The 23,096-nt window shown below is 34.6% G+C and overlaps 1 pseudogene; it reads left to right on the top strand.

Moving 5' to 3' along the window:
- Nucleotides 1-10,750: 10,750 nt before the first annotated feature.
- On the top strand, nucleotides 10,751-12,282 carry LOC113200128 (zinc finger CCHC domain-containing protein 17-like; annotated as a pseudogene).
- Nucleotides 12,283-23,096: the final 10,814 nt, after the last annotated feature.

The raw sequence follows: 23,096 nt of genomic DNA, 5'->3' as shown, positions 1-23,096 counted from the left end.
TCCATCATAATGTCCCAAAACATGTTTAGGTCTTCTGATAGAAGAAGCATTCTAATATTGGGGTCAAATGAGGTACAACGCTTCAAAATATGACATTAAACTAAGATTAAGAGCGAGTTTTCCTTTAATGAATCAACTCACTGCTGACATAGGCACGTATTCTGCTTTTAAAAGTCAACTAGTCACTTTCCAGTCAACTTTACAGAGTAAAATATTATGAAATCTGAAGCTTACCTTACATTAACCTTTCTTTGTCATATTTCTGTAAATAATCATGTAAATTAATGAGGGTTCTCTAGAGGAAAAGAACCAATAGAAAATTGTTATGGTTTAGATATATTGTGTCCCCCCAAATATCATGTGTGAGACAATGCAACAGGTAAAATGATTAGGTTATGGTAGTTGTAAACCAATCAGTGGGTTAACTGGATAGTAACTGTAGGAAGTTAGGGTGTGACTAGAGGAAGAATGCCACTAGAAGTGTGCCTTTGGGGTTTATATTGTACCCTTGGGGGGAGCAATTTTTTTGCTTCCTGGTTGCCATGTCCCAAGCTGATTTCTTCTGACATACTCTTCCACCATTATGTTCTGCCTCACCTTGGCCTAGAGTTATGGACTTGGCTGTCTCTGAGCTATGACTTCTGAAACTGCTAGCCAATATAAATGTTTCTTCCTGTAAATTTTTCTTGCTTTTGTCAGGTCTTTTGGTCACAGCGATGTAAAGCTAAAACAAAACAAATTATATGTATCTGTCCATCTCTCTCTCTCTCTCTCTCTCTCTCTCTCTCTCTCATTATATATATATATATATATACACAATGTATATGTATATACACATGTCTTAGATTGGCTTGCATGACCAGAGGCTGGATATTCCTATGATGATTGCCCACAGGCTGGAGAGCCAGAGAAATGAATAGGTACTCGGATTAAGAAACTGAAGCCTCATAACAAAAGAAAGGGAACAATGATCCAGTACCTTTCTGAGGCTGAAGTTCTAGAGGTTTCTCTCGAGAGTCAATGTTGTAGGTTTATAGGCTAGAAAAGCTGGAGTCAAATGTCCATAGGTGATAGCAGCAGCCACAGACATACCCATTCAAGAATCAAGTTTACATGCAGTGAACAGGCTTCCTTATTCTTCTTTTGTTCCACTCTGACCCCTATCCTATATGAGAATTCCACTCACTGTATATATATGGGGTACCTATATATCAAAAGACAGCAAGACTGCTTCATTCAGGAAATATTTATCTAGATGTGGAGAATAATACTATTATTTTACTATTTTTTCGAACAAATTCGTTAATTCTAAAGAAAATATTGTATAATAACAAACATTTTTCTAGAAAATTTAAGACATAATTCAATGTTCAGCATTAAGTAACATACCATTTAGTTTCCCTTCTTTCTTCATTGCCACAAAAACACAATAAAACAATATGTAAGTTTTGATCACTTAGTTTAGGTTTTATTTAAGATGAAAAAAATACTATCTTTAAGTTTATAATCTAAGATAAATAGTGAAGCTTTAGACATGCACACTTTAGAAGGTATAAAACAATTGTAAGAATGATAATTTTTAATTTGAAAAATCTTCACATTCTCAGGTAAAATTTATATAGACAAAATATAACTTCAACTGATCTTGCTTTTAACACCAGATTAGAATATGGAAAAATAATGTATAATATTTTACAAAATAAAACTATGAATAATGTTTACATTTTATATTATTTTCAATTTTATATAAAAACATGTATTGCTATATTTAGTGAAAAATATTTGTACATTTTAATTTTGAAGTATATTTAATTTTTGATATGTTTAAAAAATGCTGGTTTTTGGTGAAAGAATGGGACATGAGGAATAGAAAATAAAAAGTAGAAAACAGATGAAAAAGTAAGAAAGTGCAGATCTTATGGAATAAGAGAGAAGGAAAAAACCATGCAAAGTAATAGAAATTCCAAGAGGCAAGGGCTACAGGTGCTAAGTTCTCGGTGAATGTCTCCAGGACAACAAGGAAATTGAAGGTCATTAAGAAAAATAGGGAGGTGCTATGAAAAGTAGATCAGTATAAACATTGATGTGGCTGCATCACTGTAGTATGATATTTTTAAATCCTTTAGGAAAAACCGAGGAGTGAGATAGCTGGTTCAAATGGTGGTTCCATTCCAAGTTTTCTAAGGAATCTCCATACTGCTTTCTGTAGTGATTGCACCAATGTTTATAGCAGCTCAATTCACAATAGCCAAGCTTTGGAACCAATCTAGGTGTCCTTCAAAAGATGAATGGATAAAGAAAATATGGTAGATATACACAGTGGATATTATTCAGTCATAAAGAAAAATGAAATTGTGGCATTTGCCAGTAAATGGATGGAACTGGAATTCCATGCTAAGTGAAATAAGCCAGTTCCCCTCCCCCCAAAAAACAAAGGCTGAATGTTCTCTCTGATATGTGGATGCTAACCCACAACAAGTAAGGGTGGGGAAGGGAAGAATAGAAGTCCATTGGATTAGACAAAGGGGAACAGGGAAGGGAGGGTGTATGGGGAATAGAAAGGACAGTAGAATTAATTGGACACAACTTTTCTAGCCTTGTATTTGAATACATGAACAAGGCATACATGACTCCATCATGTACAACCACAAGAATAGGATTCAATTTAGAATAAGTTATACTCCATGTCTGTATAATATGTCAAAATATATTCTACTGTCAAATATATCTAAAGGGAACAAATAAAATAAAAAACTCAAGAAAAAGAAAAGTAGACTGATTTTTGCTATTAAGAATCTTTCTATTCAGTTGGGGTTGACTGAATATTTATCAAACAATTTACCATTTTAATTTCAAAATGCAGTATACAGTATTCCATAATATAGTATACAGTAGACAGATAATAAAAGAATATGCAAAGAAGGTGTAAAATGGATTATACTGTCATATAATCAAAAAAGAACCAAAAAAAAAAAAACAACTAGAGGGTTAAAATAGGGGAATAGTTTCCCAAGGAAAGAAGCCAATAGATTGTAAGAGATAAAGAGTAAAGGGAACACAACTGCAAAATGGAACACAAAAAAAAAGCATACTATAAGAATAATTAAGATGTGATTGAGGTATTGTGAAATGGCATTACAGGATGGAAGAACATCCTTGCCTCCATATCTGATATTTGGAGATGCTGGAAATGCTAGTGATTGAAAAGAGAATAATTTTCATGATTTGAATGGCAATGGCTTCATATAGAGATATTTGCATTTACCCATGTATACATCAACCCAAGAAATATTTATTAGCAAATACCGTATGCCAAACATTCTTGTAAGCACTGGGTTTACATAGATCAATAAGACAGAAAATGAAATCCCTGCCCTAGAGTGTTTATGGTGTAATGAGACAAGACAAGCAAATATATAATTAAAATATGTAGTTCATCAGAATTTTCAGCAGCATGGGAAATAGACACATAATAATTCCTTGGAGTCTCATATAAAACACGAGCCATTGGCTTTTGTTGGTGGATAATATCAATCAAAATAGGTTTAAATAAATGGCACACATGGGCCTTGCCTTAGAATATTGGGCCTTAGTGCCTTGTGTTGTGTGTAAAACAAGAAACACTGTTACCAAGATGATGTTCTGCTAATTAGGATAATGAACACTACAAATATGATCTATTTTTGCATGTCAAAACAAAGATAACAACATGATGTCAGAGATGTCAAAACAGCCAGACATTATTTATTCTTTTTCTCTCCCTATCTTTAGCTTGTTGAAATTGAGTCTTTTGAAATTGTGGAACTGAATGCAATTAGTCTATAGATTTCTTGAAATTGTGGCAATGAACATAATCTATTGACTCCTTCCTCCCAGGAACATAGCTAAAGTGTTTATTGGTAGGAGGGGGCAGTGGATGATATAGTAAGGTGTTTGTGATTCACATTCACTTTGAATGAAGTTAGTCTGCTTAGCATTTCAAGCATTAGAATCTCCATCAGAATTTTCATGAAATTGTACAAACATATCTAGATATAAATCTCTCTCTGAGGCTATACTGAGAAATTTCTCACTATATTCTGGGAAGTACATGACTTTCCTATGTAACTTACACAAAAATCAATTTTCATTAACAAGAGCCTTGGTGTGCAATAGGGAGTGTAGGTTGCTGTTTGGAAAGATTTTTATTTATTTATTTATTTATTTTTAAGATAGAACTAAAAGGAAGAAATCCCACTAGCATGACTGAAAGGAGAAACACTCAAAAATGTCATCCAAATTTTATTTTCTTTTTTTCAAAAAAGAGGAATGAAAACACTTGAAGCAGCCCTTAAGCAGATTACTCAAGCAGATCTAGACAGTGGCAGCCCTTGTGGGTATATCTTTACAAAGAATATATTGGCTTTGAATAACTCTTTATATGTTCTGGATTAGGATCAAGCATCTTTTTCTTAAATACCTCCTATCCATATTTTGTCCTCTTCTTGCTTTTGGAAATGGAGAGATATCCTCAAGGAACCAAGCAAACGATTTTGATGTGTTTTGGAATCATTTGAGGTACTTACTAGGCTGCTAATGTAGAGCCTGCTGAACAACTCATTGATACTGTTTGTCTATTTCATAAATTCATAATATTTTTTTGCTTAGAAATCTTCTCCTCTGTTGGATTTCTCCTCCAAATTTTAAAGATTCTTCTTTATTAGGATCCTGTTTATGGCCTATCATTCCTAGGACTTTTTAAGGTGTCCCATTTTTTAATGTTTTAGTGTACCAGTCCAGGGCACATTTTATATATCTTCAGTGTATTTTGTACTGGTTATGACCTAATTTCAAATTAGACTTAATAACAAAATTAGTTTATTTCAGCATGGATTAAAGATGTCTAGGACTACTAATTGCTGTACATGTATATATAGCATATATGTAAATAATATATGTTAAAGAAAGCTGCAATACCCCAAATAAGTTTGCAATATTATTATTAAGTCAGAATTATTTAAAGTTTACTAACTATGAAGCAGATATTTGTCAGCACAGTTGCCAATACAATTTTCTTTATTTTTTTATACTATGGGATACATTTATGAATACAAAGTGGTAAAAAGCATTTAGGAGAGGGAATGCCACAGTTACTTATGGCATAAGTAACAGTGCCTTAGGAACAGACATGGATTTTTTTTTCTTCAATAGATTTTCCCTTCTGAACTATGACTGGCTTAAGAGACTACTAATTTTAGTCAATATAATGAAGTAGCATTTGACTTTCCATCCATTAATTCATTTTTTCTTTCATTTTGTATCTACTTTCTCCAACAGTAGTGATGGTATAATATAAAAAAAAACTTTATATTAATTATACTCACATTCTAACTGAGTTTACAGGTACAAAAATAAATGATAATTAAACACTGCAATAGGATATAAAAGAAATAAATACACAGCCTCCCACTTCCTTCCATCCACTAAAATAGACCATGTTGCACATTGATTTAATTTGTTTCAGGTAGGTAGGAGTTAAGAAGATTCTTCAGATAAAAATCTATATAAACATTATCTTAAAGAAATAATATACTTGCTAGAAAATGATTTTGAAGTGATATAAAAGGTATTTCTTGTAGAGATAATAAAATAGAGACATGAAAATGGATAGAACATTAAAACAATGGATAGGAATATTAGAGAGCATCCTGCTATTATAGTTTGATTGGTACAAGGAAAGTGTGAAATATTTTTCTTAGAGAATGCACAAGCAAATATTTGAATATCAGTTCGTGTGTGTGTGTGTGTGTGTGTGTGTGTGAGAGAGAGAGAGAGAGAGAGAGAGAGAGAGAGAGAGAGAGAGAGAAAGAGAAAGAGACTATGGGGGGGGGTCTGTCCGTACTCACCACATGCATTCTGCATTTGTTGTTCTTCATGGAATAAGGGGATATGTAAACAATTTAGGCCTATTTCATATGATCTCCGTCATAGCATTATCTAAACTTTCTCTTTTACACTTAATTTAAACTCATATATAAGAAAATAAAGGCTACCACATGAAATTTGCTTTTAAAATGAAGAGAAGCAGTTAATAAATGCACCCTTGTGGTACTCTAGGAATAGAACAATAATGGTTATTTTATGCATAGACTTAGTAGGAAATCATTCACACTAGTTATCTTTTACTTTTAAAGATAAACTACCAAGCTCAGGGTGGTGACCACCTGTAAACCCAGTGCTTTGAGAGGCTGAGGCAGGAGGATTGCAAGTTCAAAGCCAGCCTCAGTAACTTAGTGACATCCTAAGCAACTTAGCAAGACCCTGTCTCCAAATAAAAATAATCAAAATAAAAAGGGCTGGGGAGGTGTCTCAGTGGTTAAACACCCCTGTGTTCAATTCCTGGTACAAAACAAACAAATAAACAAAAACCAATAAAACAAACAAAACAAAACTAGCAAACAATATTTTCTAAAGTGTTTTGAATAAGTAAAAATTCATTCATAGTCTTACAAAACTGTGATACTTGGGTTAGACATTTAAAATTTAAATGTATTTCCTGATGTAGACATTCAAAGTGGAAATTATAGATCTCAAGAATTCTCTTCTCCCTACTATTCAGATGTTTTCTCTAAAATGCACTTCAGCACTCATATGGAATGACAACATTTTACACTTCATAAACTATATCCTGAAAATTTAGGTTATGACACTTGTTATGATGTCACTCATGTCCCAGATTGATATTCTGGGTTCTTTTCACCCACGATTCAAACTACTTGCAAGAGATAGGCCTAAATAATGTTTGCTCCTAAGTCAATTATCTGAAAATAGAACCCTTAATGTGAGATTTACTATGATACTCTTAACTTTGTAGTGAATTGAAGTGTTTGTAGCATCTGTAAAATTGACTGATAGTTTCTCATACCACCAGCAGTTCTACAGAGAATAAGACTTTTATGATCAGAAAAGCAGCAAGGTCAAATAACTACAAAAGGTGGACTGCAAATGCTACTTTTGATTTTGGGGAAATACTGAAAGCAGCTTACACAAATGCTTTGCTTCAAGGAAGCGCATATGTGTAGGGAGAAGAAAAATGCTGACAAAACGGAAGATAAGGACAAACATTCATGAGGCCCAGGTTTGAGAAATAAACAGATGCAAATCAGTTCAGCTAATCTAATTAATATCTTTTAATATTTATTTTGGAGATGAAAATATTTCTTCCAAAGTGCCATTTTGGCAGGTGCAAAAATATACTACCATTTATTAGTAAGCAACCACACAATCTCATACTAGTCAAAGGGGGTATATTTTAATATTCTTTGCATCTAGTCGCTCTGTTCCTTCATTCTATATAACTGAAACTAAGTTGTCAAATTTGCATAAGGAAGTGCTTCATGTGAGGATTGGAGAAAAGATTCTTCCTCCCCCCACCACTGAACTAGAGTTTTACCCCATGTATAACATCATTCCTGCCTCTGAGAATGAAAGAACAAAACTCTCTTATGGGCTTCTCCCTCTGAAATATATTTCCTGTAGTACTAAGGCTCAGTATTAACATGCAGCACAATTATTTCATGTAAGAAGTTTTTCATTTATTTCAAATATTGTTTGAATTCATTTCCCTATGCATGCCATTTTATAAATCATTCCCCACTTCTTCCCTCTAGTTTTCAATGTTTTAGGTTAAAGAGTAAGTCCTCCTTACTAATATTCTCACTCAATCTTATCAAGCACTCACTGGTTAGGTGGTGTGCTGTAATTCCTGAGAGGCAAATTTGTCCATTTACTTGATTTTGATTCCCATGATATTCCAATAATTGCACTGCACATTAGTAAGATTCAAGGCAGGCCTGTAGGGCTCCTCTACTGAGAGTCTTAATTAAACTTGTTCTAAATTAAAACAACCTTTGCTGAGACACTTGTCAGACCAGCTTTACAGGCTTGCCTGGGACACAGGAGGCAATGCCATGATCAGTGGAAGCACGACAGGGATCAGGACCTAAGCAGTAAACTTGATGATTCACAGGGAAGTAATTTATAACACCCACTAGCCCTGCTAATATGATAGAAGACAAGCAGGGAGGTAGGGGGATTAGAGAATAATATTTAATATAGAGACAAAGAGTCAAAGTTGATATAATCGTATAGTGCTTATGCATGCTTCCCCTCAAAGCAAACCAAATAAAAATAGAAACCAAGTTTTCATTTTATAGCACTAATATTCTACAAGAATAGTTCACTAGCCAGTGAATTCTTTAGGTACTGGTTTATTGAGATTAATGTTGTTCATATCTTCAAAATTCTATCCACATTTAAAAATATTATCTGTGGATTTCTCACCATTCAGAGACACCAGCTCATGACGAAATTCTTCCTATATTTGAAAGATTGCATGTATTCTCTTTTCAGTACTTAACTTGGAAAAACCAATCCCAAACAAGCATCTCAATGATCAAATTATATTAATGTATTAGTGAGTGATTAGGGTTAGCTTATTATTTTTTCAGAAATTAATATTTTGACAGGAAATGAAACCCTTACTTAAGTTAATCTACAGGTATGCATTTGTTAGTATAAAATTTTAAATTTGCTATGGTTTGCTGGATCAGTGTTCCTTATGTATTATCTTGTCCTGGTTATATATCAGTCAAAATTTTTGTCATAGAAACTCATGCCTCTACATAAATTTTACTGGTTCTAATCTACTGGAATTTCTGAGATGAATTGATAATCCTCTCCACTGTGTGAGGTTTTATGTGTGTGTGTCTGTGTGTTTGTGTGAAGTTTTCATGCAAATGAATGTTGCTTTTCACCTGGAGGAGAAAAATCAAGAAACAAAGATATACTTCTGTTTACAAGTAAAATATTAATTAAATGCAACCCATATTAGTTTATTTATAGCCCAATATCTATTTCATACCTTGCCATTAAGTCATAGTCATGGGCTAAGAAGAAGCAATATATGATTTTGTGTACATAGAAAACCTGAAGTTTATCTCCTTTGCCCCATATATACTACATAAAAATACTGGGTAGACCGAAAGTAGATTTCCTATTTTTTATATCCTGGTGGATTCTGGAATTAACAATAGATAAATTCGGATAAATATCAGATGTAAGGATTCTTGTTAACATTATCAAACCTCAATTACAATTTGATAATGAATTTCAAGTCATATATGTGGGAGGGGTCTTTAGTTGATATCTGGGTATATATGGAAAACTGAGGATATTGAGACTAGTATCACATTTTATCAAGTATAATGGGTGTTACAAGCTGAATTATGTCTTTCCAGAATTCATATGTTGAAGCCCTACCCTCCAATGTAATTTTATTTGAAGATCCTTTATGAGGTAACTAGTCATACATGAAATCATAAGGGTGGGATTCCAATCCAATAGAATTAGAAGAGAAATAAACTCCTTTTCATCTCCCCTTCTGGATCCTGAGGATTCAATTAGAAGGCACTTATCTAAAAGCCAGAAAAAGCTATCTTATTAGGAACCAATTGGCCAGGAATTTCAGTTGTTTAAGCCACTAAATCCATGTTTTTTGATGTGTGTGTCTGTGTGCGTGTGCGCGTGCGTGTGTGTGTGTCTATGTCTAAGCTGACTGACAGTGGTATAGACCACAAATCTCTGAAAGACATATACATAGTCATTTCCAAAATCATAAGATAGAAATTGTGCATCATGATTGGTGGGTGCCTGGTATACAGGTGAGTCTTAAGCAGTGTTTCTGGTTCCCTGAGAGTTCACAGATACAAAGGACTTAGAAGTTTCACTGTAAACTGAAAAGTTGCCTTGAAAGTGGTGAGAGTTCAGGTGAAGAATCTGTGGTCTTTAATCATGAAGAGGAGGCTGTTTTGGTGAGGACATTGAATGTCTCTATAAATGGTTGAATTATGAACCCTAGAAATAGGTTTGCAACACATTATCCCAAAGAACAAATAAGATTGGTTTTATCTTAACATTTACCTGTCCAGAGAACAAACTAGTCCAGACATTCTTCAGCAGTGATTAGCAGAGGTCCAAAGTCTATACTATGAAACTGCATGAACATTTCTCTCATAAAAATACCCAGATTCCATATTGTAGAAGAAGATTAGAGAAACTCCAAAAAACTAAGAACTTACCTGTGTCTATCAAACACAAAGTGAATAATGTAAAGAAAATATTTGAATTACACCGTCTCAGTCTTAGACTGTCAGGCTAGAAAATGATTTCCTAGATCTCTTCTCTCCATCCATCTCTAATCCTGCTATCCAATGAATGCAGGCCCATCACAAGGATCAGACTGTTAATTTCTGTAAAAACAAAGAAGTTACATTAAATTTGCATATCTTGACATAGTGTGAATAAATTTTACAGTCACAATACAGTTATGTTTTCTTGAGGCAATCTTAACACTGGGATGAAAAATAGGTTTCCTGTCAAGAATCACCTGTAAGCAATTTGTAGTTGCTGCTTGAAGAATTGGACTAAGAAGGATTCTAAGGCTTCGTCTCAACTGAAATAAATGCCATGATTAATAAGAAGTGTCTGCTATAGAAATAGGATGAGATGTCTCTGACTACGTTTGGCATTTTGGGGAATATAGCAACTGAAAGACCAGGAACTGATGCTGAGACAGTAGAATTAGCTTTAGCAGAAGAGAAATGAAGGAGCCATAAAACATTAAGTATGAATTCAGGAAGACCTGAAACCATGGAAAACTTACCCACTCTCTACACTATTTTCCAAGGAGAGGTTGCCATAGTGACAGACAATGGAGCCTTTATCAATACCCCAGTCTGTTGGAAGCAAAGTCTGGCCCATCAAACTCACATGTCATCCTGTCAGGTGGATAAGCCCTCCGAGATAGTAGATGTCAGAGACAAAATGTGGGTGAAACTTATTGGCTGAGAGATGAAAAATGATAGAATAAAAGTATCCCTGTACATCAAACTTGTCAACCAAGGGACTAGGATAGACCTTGATCCCCAAAACATGTCATTGAGCAAGAAGAGGGACAAAGGTGGTCCTTCCAGGATTACACTGGGCAGAAAATCACACTTGAGACTGTCCTGAACACTACTGGCAAGAAGTGTGACTATAAAGGCCACTTTGAGAAAGATTATTTTGGCAACTCTGTGGGACCAAATATTCTCCGATACCTGATGAGGAAGAGAAGAAAGAAGACACAAAGTGGACGAATTTGAGAAGCCTGATCCTGGAAAGAAAAAAGAAAAAGAAAAATGAACATAGAGACAGGAAGTCCTCTGACTCTGACAGCTCAGATTCTGAGAGTGACATGGGAAAAAGAGCAAGGCTCACATCAAAAGATAGCAAGGCAGCCAGGCACAGTGGTGCACACCTCTAATACCATCAGCGTGGGAGGCTGAGGTAGGAGGATGGCAAGTTCAATGCCAGCTTCAGCTACTTGGCTAGGCCTTAAGCAACTTAGTGAGATCATGTCTAAAAATAAATAAATAAATAAAATTTTAAAAGGGCTGGTGATGTGGCTCGGTGGTTAAGTGACACTGAGTTCAATCAGAAGTACCAATAAATAAATAAATAAATAAATAAATAATAACAAAAAGAAAGGTAGCAAAGAAGAAAAAAAGAGAGAAGCAAAAGTAATGAGAGTAGAAAAAGAGAAGAGGGGATGGTTGAGAAAATAAGGAACCAAGAGCTTTGTGCCTTGAAACTCTGGATGCTGAAAAGACTATAGTGAGAATATGGACTCCCATATCATTGACTTTCATGTGAATGCAGCAAGCAGGTTTGGGAGTTACAGGTCAACAGCAGCTTCCTGAATGAGTTTTTTTTTTCCTTACTGCTCCTTATTGATCCATTTGCAAGTGATCCCTGAGGCCCATCCATTCATTCATGCAACTGCTTTCATTCAGCAGGAGGTCCTATTAACCTCCCTATCTGCCACTGCCACAGCTGAATTTCTTTTTTGGAGTCCGGGCTAAAGACACAAGTACTGTTTTGGAGGTGGAAGTAGCTGAACAGTGATTGGCACCTTACTGTTGGTCTGTCTTGACCAGTGATGGGTTAGTGCATGTTGCATACATGAAATCAGAGAGAGACTACCAGCAGGAGGGAGAACATGGTAAGAAATGGTTTTCACTTTTTTCCATTCCCCAGTATAGTTCTACTATGCCAGAAGTGACAGCCAGTGGCCACAGTCATAAAACGATCATTTATAGTTTGACTTATCATTCCAACAGACTACTGAACCAGACATCTGAAACCAAAAAAAAAAAAAAAAAGAAAGAAAGAAAAAAAGAAAAAAAAGATGAGATAATATAAATACAGTTGCTAAGTAGTGATACTGGTTTAATCTAACATGAGGCAGGAGATCTCCACATAGAAAAAATTTCCTCAGCCCCACATCGACATTTGTTTGAGAAACTATTAGGTTTCCAGATATGAAGGAAACTCTACATGGTCTTCTGCATTCTAGCACAAATATATAACTTACTTTCAGAGTTAACTGTTCATTTTTTAGAAAAATATGTTGGTAGAACTTTATGGTCATCCTGAATTGTTGAAGGACATTTTTCCCCTTGCAGTAGCGTTTTAATAAGGTAATAAAGGATTTTCATGAAAAATAAATAAATCTCCAATTGCAAGTGTTTCTGTATTTTTGTTTATTTTCATGAAATTATCCATTCCTGCTGTTAACTAATTTGATTTTAAAAATCCATGCAAAGAGCTTTAAAGCATGTTCATAAGTAGCACATCTAGTTAAGGCCTTCTGAAGAATGTTGCCTAATCAATTAATAGCTCTTGGTGGAAATTTTACTCAGTGGAAGATGGTGGCTAAAAGGATACTTAGGGCAAACCAATCATGATCAATGTACTTGTAAAGACAGCTGTGCCTGCCTTACTGATATTTTGAATGATTCTGAGGAAATAGTTTCATATTTATGTTCTTAATATCATAGTAAGTTGCCCCAGGAGGTGACTCATTTAGAAATTGTTCAGAGATCTTGTAAGTTGTGGTATTTTTTATATGATTATAATTTATAAATAGAACATAGCCAAGGTCATATATAATGTACTCTTTACTCGATTTGCAATTCTTGTTAAATTACTTAAATCAACAGGGATTTAAAAATTCTCTCCACAATAGGAAGAAAAGTATAAAAGAGAGAAAATGTGAAGCAAACAAGGAAAACAAATATTTGACCTTTACAAATGGAAAAAGAAAGTGCAGAAAAATCATACAATAGTCTGATTTAAATTTTTTTTTGATCTGTCCAGAATGGTCTCATTTTATTAGAGGAAAAAAAATCCAAATAACATCATTTCTTTACACACAGTAGGCAGTGAGTTCATTTAAAACATTCTCAGAAAAACAGCACTATGTGAATGAAATACTCTCATTCTATTTAACTTGTACTTTGAAAATTAGTTTCTCCATTCAGATATTTAAACCAAAAATAACAATTACAACCTACACTATATTGCCAGGACTTTATATGTATATGTACTAAATGATGACTTTATAATAATAGAGTATTATCAAGTTCTGGCCACATTGTGTGTGTGTGTGTGTGTGTGTGTGTGTGTGTGTGTTTATCTCATTTTGGACTGTGTCCTCTTTGTGGAAAAGGGATGTTTTCATCATCTTTCATCATTTCTGAGTTTCAAAAATTGTCTTATACAAAGAAGTTACTCAGAAAATACGTGTTGAATAAATGGTTGGTTATGAAAATAACTTCATTCTCCATTAAAAAGATGAAGGTTAAAGTGTCTACAATCATATATTCTTCTGCTATTATAAAAGATGCAAACAGAGCATCCATCCATAAAAAACTGATTATCTACACATCAAGCAGCATAATAATAATGCTTTTTTATCTCTATCATTAAAATATATATAATTAGTTTTATGATTGCATATGTCCAATAAGCTGATTCTAATATTTTGGGAAACTTCCACGGGATGCTATCATGTCATGAAAAAGATTCATACATGTCGTTCCAGATCATTTCAATATCAAGTTAGAAATACAGCTAATGATTCCTTTGAAATTGGAATATATCAGTGCAGTGCCTATCAATTTAACTAATCAATTTTATAAATGTTTCACTTTTGATCATAAATAAACTTGAAAAATTATATAAAACTACACAAGTGAACTTGTAATCATGTTATATATCAGTAAATCAAACTGATGTTCTATCACCTATATATGATAATTAATTATTAGCCCTTAAATTCAAATTTTCATTTTAGTATTTTTCTGTATATCTGGATTTCTCTAATCATTTGTTTTGTTCACATCATAATATGGAATTTTAGTGATGCAGTTAGGTTGGTTATGGCTAATTACATATGTAGGAACAATAATTATACAACTGTGCATGAAAATAACCAATAAATATACATCATAACCACTTAAAAGATAGTCTTTGTCATAACTGTAACATAAAAGTGGGTGAGGGTGTGATATGATAGAACTCCAATATAATTTATGTGAAAAATGCCTCATAAAAACAGTAATATCTTTTAACCTATTTGCAATTATTACTTTTAGGGAAACCCTTTTACCATTGGAAAAAATATTTTTTAGAAGTCAATGGATGATGTGGAATACACATGGTAATGTCAGTAAATATCAGTCAGTTTTGACTGACAATCAAAATATACATTATAAACAAAAATATTCTTTTAAAGCATGTAAATAAATTTTACATTTAAAATATTTTAATAAAATCTGCCCAAACTGCTAATTTTCTTCTTAGAACTGAGAGAAACTGATGCAATCATAACCATGAACATTCCATGGACATGTAATGCAGGGAAGTAATAAAATAATTTTCAGAAAGAATGCTGTATTCTTGGCTTGAGATTGAAAAATTATACATATTAGCAGGAATGGATAGTTAGAAGGGTAAATTAAATAATCTCATTTTATTACATTGTAAATTAAAAGATCTTTTTATATGTTTATATAATCTGGAAAAATGTCTATACATACCATAAAAATGATGTGAAAACTATGAATTAATCTGTATTATGTATAAACATACTTATAATTCCATTTGACTTTCATGTAACTCCTAGCTAAAAATGTAGGATTTTTTTCATATTGTCCAATTCATGCTCATTATTTCCCTGAATTTTTTTTCCAAGAGTGTTTCTCTGTTGAAAATCAATGCACAATAATATCCTTTGCTTTGGATTCCTTGGCATTTATGCAGACTTTATACCACTTCTTCATAATTTAGAGATTCTTTTAATTGCATTCAAAGTTCCACAAACTGTTTATAAGAGGCCTGTGAGCAGGTAATGCCTAGTCTGATGTATTTCTATAAAACAGTGACTTATGATTCTGCCACATGTACACTCAGAAAAATGAGAAATTATATCCCATCTGATTCAAATGTATGATATGTCAAGATCACTGTACTGTCATGTGTAACTAATTAAAACAAACAAAAAAATAGAAAAAAATGGCTTCTGGATATAAACACTAGTAATTAAAGTAAACTAAAGTAAACTTTGAAAGAAAAAAAAAACAGTGACTTAATGAATCCTTAATGAATAAACAAACATTAATAGCCCTAAAGAGCATATAATCTGCTTTAATGAAAAATAAACACTGAATTTCAAAAAAACCTACACATCATTGATATAAATGTAAAGAAAATATAAATATATTAGAACTGAAGTAATTCTTTTCATTCCAAGAATTATAATTTCATTAAAATTTGGTTTGTTATTTTTTATTCAGTACCATATTTAGTTTTTTTTTTTTTGCTTCACAAAAGACAGAATTTACTAGAACTTTTTTCCAGAGATTAAAAGAAAGAAAGAGATTCAAACTTCAATATAGAGGTATTTCAGCAGATGTAAGTTTGCTTCAAAAGGGTACAACACACCCAAAATTTTTTTTTTATTGCCTTTCTGGTGTCTGATGTATTCTGCTGTCTGTCCTATTCTCTACTATCCCTCTTCCCCTCCCCTCCCCTTTTCTCTCTCTACCCCTTCTACTGTAAATCATTTCTTCCATTTGTATTATCTTGTCTTACCCCTCCTTTCCTCTTATATGACATTTTGTATAACCCTGAGGATCGCCTTCCATTTCCATGCGGTTTCCCTTCTCACTCCCTTTCCCTCCCACCTCTCATCCCTGTTTAATGTAAATCTTCTTCTCAAACTTTCATCCCTACCCTGTCATTGTTTACTCCCCTTATATCAAAGGGGTCATTTGGTATTTATTTTTTAAAGATTGACTAGCTTCACTTAGCATAATCTGCTCTAATGCCATCCATTTCCCTCCAAATTCTATGATTTTGTCATTTTTTAATGCAGAATAATACTCCATTGTGTATAAATGCCACATTTTTTTTTATCCATTCATCTATTGAAGGGCATCTAGGCTGGTTCCACTGTCTTGCTATCGTGAATTGAGCTGCTATGAACATCGATGTAGCAGTGTCCCTGTAGCATGCTCTTGTTAGGGCTTTAGGGAATAGACCGAGAAGGGGAATAGCTGGGTCAAATGGTGGTTCCATTCCCAGCTTTCCAAGAAATCTCCATACTGCTTTCCAAATTGGCTGCACCAATTTGCAGTCCCACCAGCAATGAACAAGAGTGCCCTTTTCCCCACATCCTCTCCAGCACTTATTGTTGTTTGACTTCCTAATGGCTGCCAGTCTTACTGGAGTGAGATGGTATCTTAGGGTAGTTTTGATTTGCATTTCTCTGACTGCTAGCGATGGTGAGCATTTTTTCATGTACTTGTTGATTGATTGCATGTCCTCCTCTGAGAAGTGTCTGTTCAGGTCCTTGGCCCATTTATTGATTGGGTTATTTGTTATCTTATTGTCTAATTTTTTGAGTTCTTTGTATATTCTGGTTATTAGGGCTCTATCTGAAGTGTGTGGAGTAAAGATTTGTTCCCAGGATGTAGGCTCCTGTTTATCTCTCTTATTGTTTCTTTTGCTGAGAAAAAACTTTTTAGTTTGAGTAAGTCCCATTTGTTGATTCTATTTGTTAACTCTAGCGCTATGGGTGTCCTATTGAGGAATTTGGAGCCCGATCCCACAGCGTGTAGATCATAACCAACTTTTTCTTCTATCAGATGCCATGTCTCTGATTTAATATCAAGCTCCTTGATCCATTTTGAGTTAACTTTTGTGCACAGTGAGAGATATGGATTCAGATTCATTTTGGTGCAAATGGATTTCCAGTTTTCCCAACACCATTTGTTGAAGATGCTATCCTTCCTCCATTGCATGCTTTTAGCCCCTTTATCAAAAATAAGATAGTTGTAGTTTTGTGGATTGGTTACTGTGTCCTCTATTCTGTACCATTGGTCCACCCTCCTGTTTTGGTACCAGTACCATGCTGTTTTTGTTACTATTGCTCTGTAGTATAGTTTGAAGTCTGGTATCGCTATACCGCCTGATTCACACTTCCTGCTTAGTATTGTTTTTGCTATTCTGGGTCTTTTATTATTCCATATGAATTTCATGATTCTTTTATCGATTTCTACAAGATATGCTGTTGGGATTTTGATTGGCATTGCATTGAACTTATATAGGACTTTTGGTAATATCGCCATTTTGATGATGTTAGTTCTGCCTATCCATGAGCAGGGTATATTTTTCCATCTTCTAAGGTCTTCTTCTATGTCTTTCTTTAGGGTTCTGTAATTTTCATTGTATAAGTCTTTCACCTCTTTTGTTAGGTTGATTCCCAAGTATTTTATTTTTTAGGGGGATATTGTGAATGGAGTAGTTGTCCTCATTTCCGTTTCAGAGGATTTGTCGCTGATATACAGGAATGCCTTTGATTTATGCGTGTTGATCTTATATCCTGCCACTATGCTGAATTCATTTATTAGCTCTAATAGCATCTTTGTAGACCCTTTTGGGTCTGCTAGGTATAGAATCATATCATCTGCAAATAGTGATAATTTAAGTTCTTCTTTTCCTATTTTTATGCCTTTAATTTCTTTCGTCTGCCTAATTGCTCTGGCCAGTGTTTCGAGGACTATGTTGAACAGAAGTGGTGAGAGAGGGCATCCCTGTCTTGTTCCAGATCTTAGAGGGAATGCCTTCAATTTTTCTCCATTCAGAATGATGCTGGCCTGAGGCTTAGCATAGATTGCTTTTACAATGTTGAGGTATGATCCAGTTATCCCTAATTTTTCTAGAGTTTTGAACATAAAGGGATGCTGTACTTTGTCGAATGCTTTTTCTGCATCTATCGAGATGATCATATGGTTCTTATTTTTAAGTCTATTGATGTGGTGGATAACATTTATTGATTTCCGTATATTGAACCACCCTTGCATACCAGGGATGAATCCTACTTGATCATGGTGTATAATTTTTTTGATATGTATTTGAATCAGATTCGCCAGAATTTTATTGAGGATTTTTGCATCAAGTTTCATTAGAGATATTGGTCTGTAGTTTTCTTTCTTTGAGGTGTCTTTGTCTGGTTTTGCAATCAGGGTGATGTTGGCCTCGTAGAATGAATTTGGAAGTTCTCCGTCTTTTTCTATTTCCTGAAACAGCTTGAAAAGTATTGGTGTTAGTTCCTCTTTAAAGGTTTTGTAAAACTCTGCTGTATACCCGTCCGGTCCTGGGCTTTTCTTAGTTGGTAATCTTTTGATGGTTTCTTCTATTTCCTCTATTGTTATTGGTCTGTTTAGGTTGTCTATATCCTCCTGACTCACTCTGGGCAGATCGTAAGACTTAAGGAATTTATCTATGCCTTCACTATCTTCTATTTTATTGGAGTATAAGGATTCAAAATAATTTCTGATTATCATCTGTATTTCTGAAGTGTCTGTTGTGATATTGCCTTTTTCATCCCGTATGCTAGTAATTTGGGTTCTCTCTCTTCTTCTCTTCGTTAGCATGGCTAAGGGTCTGTCAATTTTATTTATTTTTTCAAAGAACCAACTTTTAGTTTTGTCAATTTTTTCAATTGTTTCTTTTGTTTCAATTTCATTAATTTCAGCTCTGATTTTAATTATTTCTTGCCTTCTACTTCTTTTGCTGTTGTTTTGCTCTTCTTTTTCTAGGATTTTGAGATGAAGTATGAGATCATTTATTTGTTGGTTTTTTCTTTTTTTGAGGAATGAACTCCAAGCAATGAATTTTCCTCTTAGAACTGCTTTCAATGTGTCCCATAGATTCCGATATGTTGTGTCTGTGTTTTCATTTGACTCTAGGAAGTTTTTAATTTCCTCCTTAATGTCTTCTAGAACCCATTGATCATTAAGCAACCTATTGTTCATTCTCCAGGTGATGCTTGATTTTTCCTTCCTTCTTTTGTCATTGATTTTCAGTTTCATTCCATTATGATCAGATAAGATGCATGGTATTATCTCTACCCCTTTATATTGTCTAAGAGTTGCCCTGTGACATAATATATGGTCTATTTTTGAGAAGGTTCCATGTGCTGCTGAGAAAAAAGTGTAATTACTTGATGTTGGGTGGTATAGTCTATATATGTCAATTAAGTCTAGGTTATTAATTATGTTATTGAGTTCTATAGTTTCCTTATTTAACTTTTGTTTGGAAGATCTGTCCAGTGGTGAGAGAGGTGTGTTGAAGTCTCCCATGATTATTGTATGGTGGTCTATTAGACTCTTGAACTTGAGGAGCGTTTGCTTGATGAACATAGCAGCACCGTTGTTTGGGGCATATATATTTATGATTGTTATGTCTTGTTGGTGTATGGTTCCCTTGAGCAGTATGAAATGTCCTTCGTTATCCCTTTTGATTAACTTTGGCTTGAAATCTATTTTATTAGATATGAGTATGGACACTCCTGCTTGTTTCCGCAGTCCATATGAGTGGTATGATTTTTCCCAACCTTTCACCTTCAGTCTATGAATATCTTTTCCTATCAGATGCGTCTCTTGTAGGCAGCATATTGTTGGGTCTTGTTTTGTGATCCATTCTACTAGCCTGTGTCTCTTAATTGGTGAGTTTAAGCCATTAACATTTAAGGTTATTATTGAGATATGATTTGTTCTTCCAGCCATATTTGTTTATTGATGTTACTAAACCTGATTTGTTATCCTCTTTGATTACTTTCCCCCCTTTACTGTCCTACCTCCCATTGTTGGTTTTCAATGTTATTTTCCATTTCCTCTTCCTGTAATGTTTTGCCAAGGATTTTTTGAAGAGATGGTTTTCTAGCTGCGAATTCTTTTAACTTTTGTTTATCATGGAAGGATTTAATTTCATCTTCTATCCTGAAGCTTAATTTCGCCAGATACACGATTCTTGGTTGGAACCCATTTTCTTTCAGTGTTTGAAATATGTTATTCCAGGATCTTCTAGCTTTCAGAGTCTGTGTTGAGAGATCAGCTGTTATCCTGATTGGTTTACCCCTAAATGTAATCTGCTTTCTTTCTCTTGCAGCTTTTAAAATTCTCTCCTTATTCTGTATGTTGGACATCTTCATTATAATGTGTCTAGGTGTGGATCTCTTATGATTTTGCACAATCGGCGTCCTGTAGGCTTCTAGGATTTGGGATTCTGTCTCATTCTTCAAGTCTGGGAAGTTTTCTTGTATTATTTCACTGAATAGATTGCTTAATCCTTTGGTTTGGAGCTCTGTGCCTTCCTGTATCCCAATGACTCTTAAGTTTGGTCTTTTGATATTATCCCATAGCTCTTGAATGTTCTGCTCATGGTTTCTTAGTAGACTTTCTGAGCTATCTATGTTCTTTTCAAGTTGAAATACTCTGTCTTCATTGTCTGATGTTCTATCTTCTAAGTGATCCACTCTGCTGGTAGTATTCTCAATTGAGTTTTTAAGTTGGTTTATTGTTTCCTGCATTTCTAGTATTTCTATTTGTTTGTTTTTTATTACCTCTATCTCCCTGTGAAATTGATCTTTTACTTCCTGGATTTGTTTGTCAATGTGATCTTTCATTGTCTGATTTTGCTGTCTCATGTCTTCCTTGAGACTCCAGATCATCTGAAGCATATATATCCTGAACTCTTTATCTGATATTCCATCTGTTGCAGCTATTACCTCTTCTAAAGTTGAGTTGACCTGCATTGCTTGTGATCCTTTCTTTCCTTGTCTTTTCATACTGCACGCACTTCTTTCTGCTTGGTGCAACTGTTGTGTTTTTGAAATTTACCAGCCTGAAATCACCTGTTCCGTAGCTGAATGAGCTGAGATCAGTAGAATATGGGGATGATTACATCATCTCTCTGAAATGGCGGCTGCTGTCCTCCTCTGTGGTCCGACCAGTGTCTGGAACCAAACTGGACTGCTTCTCTCCTCTGTCTCAAAGCTGGAACTCAGCCCTAAGCGCTGCCAAAGTCCTAGCGCCAAACCGCTAGAGGCAGTTCACAGACTCAGGCCTGCGGGGCCCAGTCCAGCCGACTCCGTGGCTGGCGGGATTGTGTCCCTGCTCCGCATTGCTCTGGACCGGCTGGAGGGGCGTGGGGTGGTAGGAGCGTGGATCCTAGCTCTGAACCGCCAGAGGCAGTTCGCAGACTCAGCCCTGTGGGGCCCAGTCCAGCCGCCGCCGTGACCGGCGGGATTGTGTCCCTGCTCCGCGTTGCCGAGATTCAGTCCCCTGGGACAAACTGACCCCTCCCACAGACTTACTAGTTATCGGCAGGTCTCCTTTCAGTGGAATATTGTTAGAAGATCCTCAGCAGGTCCCATGCAAGTGTATTTATGTGTCTCTCTGATCCCGTTACTGCGGAGGTATAGAAAATGCTGCTTGCTCGCCGGCCGCCATGTTGGATCCCTCCCCATATTTAGTTTAACAAATGTTTGAGTCATTCTCGAAATCAAATCCAATAATGAAATAATGAGGTTTACAGTTTTTTTGGTAAAAGTAGGGTTATATTAACAAAATGATCCAAAATAGCTTTAATAATTATATGCATATAGATTTTTGTTTGATTTTGTTTGTTTGTATGTGGTACTAGGGATTGAACCATTGAATCCAGGGATATTCTATCACTGAGCTACGTCCTCAGCCCTTTTGATTTTTAATTTTGAAACAAGTCCTGGCTATGTTGCTGAAACTGGCCTTGAAGTGGTAATCTTCCTTCCTTGGCCTCTCAAATTGCTGGGATTATTGGGAGTGTCACTCTGTCCACATTTAATAATTATATGTTAATGAAAAAATCACTTAATTTGTGTTCCATTGTTCTGCATGTTTTATGACATATCTTCCACAGTACTTATACTAAAGAAGTGCTAAACCTCAGGGTCAAAATTGTTGGATGAACAGTGTATAATGAAAAATATAGCACATAACTTGTGTAAAGTCTTATTTATCAGCAGCAAAATCATATTTCTATATAGAATTTGATGAATTTTTAGAACAAGTTGCTAATGAAGACAAATTTGGTGGTGGGAGAAGTTTAAAACCAAATAGTCCAGTTAATTATATAAAAATATGCCTTTGTTTCTTGGCCACAAACTAGTCATTCTCCTTCAATTAACTTAAAAGTAGTCATGAAGGAAACAGACAAAAAGTATGTTGAAAGTTAACTGCAGCCTAATTTCAGAATTAATTATAAGTTGGTCTCACCGAAAGTAATATGCAGCAATTGGGGATGAAGACATTTCTAGAATTGATAAAGCATCTTTCCCTGAAGTACACATAACATTCTTCCACTCTTGTTAAAACTCTCAGAGTTTTGTAGCTGTGTTTATTTGTGCCAATTTCACTTTGAATCATAATTCTTCATAGGTAAATAGACAACTTTCAGCAAGGATAAGAGCACAAATGATCTCCATGTTCTCTAAAGGCTTTAACTTTATCCATCGAGAAACTTGAAATAATTAAAAAATAATGTCTTTCAAAATGATTAAATTTATAAAACGAGTTTTAATTGGCTTGCAACTTTCTTGACTCCTCAATTAATCACTATTCAACATACCTATTGTCAGATATTCTCCCTATGATTAAGTGATCAAAAACAATGACAACCATAAAAACATGAATTGCAAAACTCCAGTGCCCTTAGTATTTTTTGCAATGCATATTTTCTTGGGCAGGTGAACATATGTGAAGTAATAAATCTATAAAAAATGTTTATGATGTGTTGCTGCAAAAATCAAATTATAAATCACAATTTATGTATGTATTGATAAATGC

The sequence above is a fragment of the Urocitellus parryii genome, chromosome X, assembly GCF_045843805.1.
Source record: "Urocitellus parryii isolate mUroPar1 chromosome X, mUroPar1.hap1, whole genome shotgun sequence".
In the NCBI taxonomy this organism is placed as follows: domain Eukaryota; kingdom Metazoa; phylum Chordata; class Mammalia; order Rodentia; family Sciuridae; genus Urocitellus; species Urocitellus parryii.
Note: the sequence above shows the minus strand (reverse complement) of the source record. Positions and strands in the feature narration are given on the sequence as shown.